General features: G+C 47.8%; 1 protein-coding gene across 2 annotated transcripts in view; it reads right to left on the reverse strand.

The window, feature by feature from the left end:
• Window positions 1-7,783, reverse strand: part of SLC46A1 (solute carrier family 46 member 1) — a 206,214-nt gene extending 198,431 nt beyond the window's left edge. For both annotated transcript variants that reach the window (XM_085649112.1, XM_085649110.1), the window contains exon 1: window positions 7,676-7,783. The gene's annotated coding sequence lies outside the window, so the exon portion shown is untranslated. The remainder of the gene's footprint in view (window positions 1-7,675) is intronic.
• Window positions 7,784-8,236: the final 453 nt, after the last annotated feature.

Below are 8,236 nucleotides of genomic sequence, written 5' to 3' on the forward strand. Positions count from 1 at the left end.
GTCAATATAAAGTGCATTTCTCCTCTCAAAGGGATGCTGTAAGTGCCTGAAAAATAAGGTAGCTTATAGTTCCCTCAAAGTAAAGGTATATATCCTCCAAATTATATAGAGTGGTCTCACAAGGAGGTATTGTGACAGCAAAAAGAAGTTGTCAAAAAGAAATGACATTGCCATCAAAAAAGAGACAGGGTGTCCTCAAAAACAGATATAGAGGCTGATTTAGAGTTTGGTGGAGAGGAGACACTGTCACAAGGGTGACAGAGTGCCCTCTCTGTCAAACTCACAGTCTGCCTGCCCATTTTAGAGTTGGATGTACATCAATTGCAGAGTCAACTGCGGGTCCATCTCCAACATACTTCTGTGACGGCCCAAAGCCGTACAGGCCATTGGAGGATAGCCATCTCACCAGGGGTGTAGTGAACCCCCACTTGACCAGCTCCAGCTGGCTTTGAGTTCTTTATGGGCTTCTTCTGTCTGCAGCTCTGCAGACAAAAGCTCACAATTAAAGTTAAAGAAAGATGGGCTGACAGAAAAGGGAAAGAAGAATGTAATGTTAAAAGGAAGGATAGGTTAATGGGTGAAATGTTGCGTGGGTGGGTGAAAGGATAGATGAAAGGATGGATTGGTGAAAGGATGGGTGAGGGGATGCATGGGAGGGTCAAAGGATCTGTGAGAGATAAAAGGATGTGTTTTGGGGTGAAAGGATGAAAGGATGCATGGGTGAGTGAATAGATGGTTCAGTGAAAGGAAGCATGGGTGGGTAAAAGGATGGATAAATGGATGCTTGAGTGGGTAAGTGGATGGGTGAATGGATGAAAGGATGGGCGAGTGGGTGAAATAATTTGTGGGTGGGTAAAAAGGGTTGATGGGTGAATTGCTGCATGGGTAGATAAAGAGATGGGTGGGTGAATGGGTGAAAGGGTGGATGGGTGAAAGGATGAGTAGGTGGTTGAAAGGATGGATTGGTGAAAGGACAGGTGAAAAGATCAATGGATGGATGGATGAATGGATGCATCAGTGAAAGACTGAATGATGGATGTCAAAACGAATGGTCAACAGTATGTAAAAGTGAAGTGGTAAATGTCAGCTTGGTGGATGGAAGGGTGAAAGGATGAAAGGATAGATGCTAGGATAGAAGAGACAAGGGAAGGTTTGGGCTCACTTGCTTAGTGCCATCAAAGCTTTGGTTCAAAGTGGGGGGGGGTATTTTAATTTTCTGTTTACTCCCTTGCATCTGACTATCTGCTCAATTAAGAATGGGTGGTCGGAGGACTTTTGTTTTTGCAGTCTATCACTACCAGGCAAAACCTGGTTGTGAGGGACAGCAAAAATCAAAACAAAACAAAACAACCCCTACACCATGGGAGAGAGCTTTCATGGTGTGTGGTTCATTAGTTTAAACTTTTTCAGAAACAAACTCCTGCTTTCGGAGTTTGTTCTTGAAAAAATGTAAAACTATATAAAGGTTTGATGGACAGCCTTCCTGTCTGACTGAGCCGTCTGTCAAAATCTTACAACATTGACAGGAACCATCGTGACAGATGTTAAAAGATATCCACAGGACGGTGGACATCTCTAGATTTGGGGAATGGGATGTCTGTCAGGGTGACGAAGTAATTTACTCTGTCACCCTGACAGACATTATTCAGATATTCAAACTCTAAATCAGGCCCATAGTGCCGATACAAAGACTATATATTGCTCACAGTTCATTCTTACCAGGACTTGTTTGTCTCAAAGTGATACTACGTTTTAGACCTGGTCCTCTCTGCAGGCTCACCCCCAAACATTTTGCCTTCACCCTCCATTTTGTTATTGAATTCCTTTTTGTTGGCCCTAGGTCTCTCTGCACTTTGCCACTGCTAAACAGTGCTACACTGCTTGTGCTCTCTCCCCTACACATGGTGTGATTGTATTATACTCAATTGACATATTTAATTTGCTTGTAAGCCCCTGGTAGAGTGGTATACCATATACCCAGGGCCTGTAAATGAAATTGTTAGACTTGGCATCTTTTGGCGTGTTTCCCCTGAGTTTTTGCTGTCTGACCTCCAGGTTTTTGCTGGCGTAGTGTTTCTGCGCACTTTTCTCACTGCTGATCAGTGGTAAAGTGCAAGTGCTCCTGTGGTAAATGGTGTAATGGATTGGTGTTTCCATGATTGGATATTTGATTTACTTGTTAGTCCCTAGTAAAGTGCACTGGATGTGCCAGGGCCTGTAAATCAAATTCTACTAGTGGGCCTGCAGCACTGATTGTGCCACCCACATGAGTAACCCTGAAACGATAACTCAGACCTGCCATTGTAGAGTCTGCGCACAGTTTGTAACTGCCATGTTGACTTGGCCAGTGCGCACGCCTGGCCAGTCCCTCCCCTTCCCTTTTCTTACATGTCAGCCACCCCTAAGGTAGGCCCAAGGTTCCCCTGTGGGCCGGGTGCAGTGTATGTGAAAGATAGGACGTGCCCTGGTGTATGAGGCATGTTCTGATAGCGAAATACGGCCAAATTCGTTTTTCGCTATTGCAAGAGTATCTGTTCACCACAGAACAGAATGGAGAGTTTGTTTATAACATCTTATAAACATAACTGGCTCAGTGAATTAGGTAGGAAAATAAGGTTTAGTATGCCTGAACTCAGAATCTAAAGATGCATCTTTTAGTGAAGGTGATTTTTACATTCAGTGTTTGACAATACCACTTTTAGAAAGTAGGTATTTTCTTGCTTAGTCATCCCGTGTGCCTCTGCTGGAATGTGGATTGCCTGTCTGGGTATTAGATGACAGAAGGCTGGGGAGCAGGAGTGGCTCCAGATAGTCTAGGTGGGTCAGGAAAGGGCTGAATAGACCTGGGCTGCAATTGGAGAAGGGGGAGGAGATTTCCTTGCACCTCAAAGGGCCTGGTCTGCCTCTGACAATGCCGTCCCCACCTCCTGCCAGAAAGTCACACCAGAGAAGGCAGAACTGGTTCTGGCTGGGCACGGATACTCTATGCCTAAGAGATCAAAGGATTTGGGAATATAAATACAGGGGCCCAGACCCCTGAACTTTATAACTGTTTTGGATCAATAAGACTGCCAAGAAGGAGAGCAGGAGAAGCTGTGAGGAGGAACTACCACTTTGCTGTATGCTTTGCTGTGTTGGCTTGTAGTGGCTGCGTCTGTCTTGGGCAGTGAAAGGACTGGACTGAACTTTCTGCAATCTACTTTTGTGGGTTTCTCCAAGGGCTTGAGGTAGAGCTTGCCCCTTGTTCAAAAAGTCTCAGGAACAGCAAAGCCTTCAAGCTCTTCTGCCTTCAGCACTGGGGACGGTGTGTCTTATGCTGCAACAGAGGAAAAAGCAACCCGACGCCGTCTACGACGCCGCTGCCGACTCCATGTCCTGAAGGCACCCCAGAGGGCACCGCTGCAATGCCACACTGCGACCCTGGTCTCACCAACGCCCCCTGCTGCTGCCACCACCGAGCCGCTGCTCGCACCGCAACTTGTGGGCACCACACTCCGCACCGCCTCGCTTCACGACGACGCCTTGGTATCCCCAACTACGCCGCTCCATGCCGAAATCTACGCCGCTGCTTGCACCGTGGTTCGAGGGCACCGCTCGTATAGTTACACGATGCACCACCCTCATCCCGCAATGCAGCCTTGGCCTACCAACGCCGGCACCATCGACTCCAGTTCGTCAGTCGACAACAGAAGCTACTGTAATTACGACGACGCTGCTTGCACCGCGACCTGCCAACACCGCGACAAGCACTTCATTCACTTCGCACCGCAACCCTGGTCTCACCGACGACGCCATCTGATGCCGCCACTGAGTGGCTGCTCACACCGCGACCTGAGGGCACCACAGGCCGCACCACTGCACTTCGCACCGCAGCACCTGACGCCTGCCGATACCTGCGCTCCTGACATCAACAGAGAGGAGATCGATCTGCAACGCATGTGACTTTGAGGACCCCGACGACTCCTGCACCGACCTCTGGAACCGACACCTGCGGACGCCGTGCTTTCAGAAGCCCAATGAGAGGTCGGCGATGCCCTGCATTTCTAAAAGGTACTGTTTGCGGGTCTTCCCGACACCGTAGCTGGCCCGTGACGCCGCGGTCAGCCAGAACTGTTTGTATTTGTTTGCTCACGATGCCGTGTTAGCCCCGGACGGAGCTATCGACATCAAGGAACTATTTTTGAAGCATATTTTGATAACCGAAGATTTTTAAGTATTGTATTGTGGATTTTTATGATTTTTGGTCTCGTCTTAAGTATATAAAAATATTGGATATTTTTCTAAACTGGTGTGGTGTCCTTTTGTATTGCTCACACTGTATTACTGTTGGTTATGTGCAAATGCTTTACACACTGCCTCTAAGATAAGCCTGACTGCTCGTGCCATGCTACCAAGGGGGTGAGCAGGGGTTATTTTAGGAGTGTAACTACCTTATCCTGACTAGAGTGGTGGTTTCTGTCTGACTTTGGCACATGCCCTAGCAGACCAAAAATCCAATTTCTAACATAAATGCTTCCAATGGACCTGCAGCACATATTGTGCCACCGCCAAGTCATGCCCCTCAGGTCCTGGAACCTTGTTGTGGCACAACCAGGGCTGTAATGGCCATAGCTGGCACCCGGCGTTTCCCCAGTGGGCCACCAGGGTGGGGGCCGGTTTTGGTCCCCTGGGGGCCGGTTTTGTTACTGGAGGCCGGCAATATCGACCCTCTGTAACAAAATCAGCTGAAATCAGCCCTTGCAAACATCTCAACCGCACCCCCTCAGCCCCCCCAGGGGGGCCAGCCGAGCAGTTTGCCAGGTCCGGTTTCCGTTGCGGTTCCCAGTCCGGCCCTGGGAACGACAAGCTTAAATGAAGCTTTTGGGCTCTTAGCAACCACAAACGGATCCTTTACACTGAGAGCGCACTGCTAGCACTGAAAACCAGCGTGAGCTGCTGCCAGCCCTTTTCTTTGCACTGTAGCATTGCCTGCTCACGAGGGACCGCCAATGCAAAGCTCCAGCCTCACATCCACAATGCCCGGTTGCACTTTGCGCTACGCAGACTCCTGTGACGTTCTCCTTGCAGCCCTCTCCAATGCAAAGGGACTCTTAGCACAAAACTTGAGAAGGTAAAACTTCTGAGGAACTAATTTGGAACTGTATCCAAACTGTGCTCCATCGCAGTTGGCTTGAACCTTTGACTTTTACCCGGTCCAGTGCAACCAGATAGCTGCGGTTGTCGCTTTGTGGTTTTAGGCGCTCTGTTATTCTAACTTCATGCAGGATCTTTTTCTGGGATGTTTTCACTGTTTTACTGTTTAGGGTGTTGCACAAATGCTTTACACATTGCCTCTAAGTTACGCCTGACTGCTCTGTGCCAAGCAACCAAGGGTTGTGGTTGCAGCATGACCAGGGCTAACACCCCAGTCAACCAGTAACTCAATTTCTCACATTAAGCAACTGCAATACTCTTGCGACCCTTCACAGAACCAGGAAAAGTCTTAAAGAACCCCCGTAGTGAAGACGGGTAAATCAGGAATGACTAATATGAGTCATAATATTTGCAACTACAATGCATCTGTAACTTTCACACTGATGGTTATGATGTCTAGAATAGATTTAGCCATGAATTTGGAAGCAGCATACGGTTTGGGACTCGGAGCAGCACAGATTTTAATTACGGCCCAAAATTCTAAATGGGTAAGTGGTTTGTAACCTGAACACATGGCAACATACTTCTTAGATGCACTACATTTTACCTGCCTCTTCTACTGTCCGTGTTCAGAGCATCTGGGCCAAAATGACTACAAGAAGTTTGGTTAACATCAAAAAGACATTCAAGAAAAGGGTGACTGAATAAGATATTAAACTCTCCAACATCAAGACCAATGGAAAGCACCAGCAGATGACATGGAGGAAGAACAGGCATTCAAGAGGCCCACAAATACTGACGAGATGGTAAAATGCTCAAAAGCAGGCATGCAGGTGTTACGTTAGTTAAAGATGGTAGAGAAATTGAAGAACCAAGCACAGACTACAGTGCTAGGGTCTCAGTCCCTGCGAATAGGAGCATCAGTGCTTAAGTAGAAACAATTGGAAGAGTCTCTTTTTAATCTGGAGTAAGGAAGCAACTGCGACTGCAAAATGCAGGTATGGATTCACCAGTCTTAGTAATGGAATTATTGGTGTCAGGGATGCAAAGATCAAGGAGCTAAGTACACTTAAGGTGGTCCATCAAGTTTTTTATAGTAGTCCTGCCCTCTTTAACATAACATGTGTATTTGTAAAGCAGCTGTTCACCCCTAACTGGGTATCTTGGCCTGAATAAAAGATGTTTATTGATACCCAACTGTACTCATTTTATCGACCTTAAATGGATGAAAGGCTGAGGGGACCCACCGGGATTTGAACCTATGACCATGAGGTCAAACACAGGCCTCTGCAGTGGATGCATTAGTCCACTGAGCCACAAGACCCAGCAACTCACTGTTGTTTTAATTGATGATAGAGTTTTTGAAAGTATCAAAGTTATTCTTGACCTTGCATTTGAGTGTCTAATCAAAGACAGTTCTCAGCCATATCATCCCAAGTTCTGTGCCAAAACCTATGCCTATTGTAGCTTCACACTGGTGTTCAGTGACCAAAGGGTGGATCTACAGGGTTGCCCCTATGAGGGAGAGGCGACTTTGACCGCGTGCCTGCGTGTTGACATGGATATCCAATGCAGTAACCAAGATGAGGTTATGATGACATAAGTCCTTGCAGAGGACCTCTTCCATTACCTCCTCACCATGGTGGTAGGGATGATAGTGGAGCCCACAGTCTCCCTCCATCACCCAACACCTCCCAGAGGAGATGACCGAAGAAGCTCATGTCCCGCAGATATGACGCATTTTCTTCAGGTATGTACCATGACGCTGGGCCACCTGGTGAACATAACACATAGCATGCATGTGATGGGGAGATCTTGTTTCTTCAGGTGATAACTGTGAACCTGTCTCCACTATGCACGTAACCACTCATAATGATCAGTCTAGACCAGTGCTTCATTTGAGCCAGTGGTTTCCGGTGCTGCCACTGGCACCTAATTGTCAACACTGGCAATTATGACAGCCTTGCTCATGGTAAAGCCATTTGTCTACTTTCAAAATGAATACAACAATAGTTGTTTATGAATTCAAAATATATTAAAAGTGTCTAATATTTGTCATCCAAGCCATTCTTAAGGCTTTAGGGGCCTGGAATCAGGGGCGTAACACAGGCCCCCGCATCCCCTGCGGTGCAGTCCCCCCAGCTGCAGGGGGCCCCCTCAGCACAGTACTCACACCTGAGCGCTGCAGATAAAATCCGGAGCAGGGGGCCCCTCCGTGTACATTGCAGGGGGGCCCCTTAAACTATTTTTATGCCACTGCCTGGAATAGTCTAAATTGCAGTGGCGTAGCTAGAGCTTTTAGTGACGGGGCGGTACCCAATGGCGTAACATGGGCCGCCACAGTCCCCGCAGTGTGGGGGGTGGGGCGAGCTGCAGGGAGCCCCCTCAGCACAGTACTCTCTCCTGAGAGCTCCAGACGCACCTTGCAAGTTTCGTTACGCGTGTGGCGGTCCCTGAGTTTGCCGCCGCCCAGTGACTGCCAGTGCAGGTCGGCAGACAACAATGAGGGAAAATAAAAGTTTAGAAAAAGAAAACCACTTACCTTGTGCTTGCCAAAAACGGCTCATCCCACCTGCCGCCCCCCATAAACTGCCAGCCGGGGCAGACCGCAAGCTACGCTCCTGCTGAATTGTCTCACTTGTATGAGTGTGATAGCTAGTAGTTGTGTTGGTACAGTCATTGGCAGCGCGGGCAATGGGTTGTGCAAGTGCGGTCAGGTGGCAACCTGACGAGGGTCCAAGGCACTTTTTTTCTATTTTTATTACAAATGAAGTACTGGCCCGCTACGCCTGTTAATGGACAAGGAGTTGAGAGAATAAAGCAGACATTCCCTGATTCGAGATCCCATGAGTCGAGATCCCATGAGTCGAGATCTCCCATCCTACAGGAAACGGTTGGGGTATCGAATAATTACCATAATAGACGCATGGGACCCGCCATAAAATGCCCAGGGCTAACTGCAAATTAGCGTGAAGTTGTACTGGGAAGCCCATTCTTGCGGGTGTTGACGTTTAAACAATTGAGGGACATGTTTTAGGTTATATTTTAGGATTTTATTTAGCTTGAGGCAGTATTTTTTAGCATCTTTCGCTAACGATTAGTG

The sequence above is a fragment of the Triturus cristatus genome, chromosome 3_2 (assembly GCF_964204655.1).
Source record: "Triturus cristatus chromosome 3_2, aTriCri1.1, whole genome shotgun sequence".
Taxonomy (NCBI): Eukaryota; Metazoa; Chordata; class Amphibia; order Caudata; family Salamandridae; genus Triturus; species Triturus cristatus.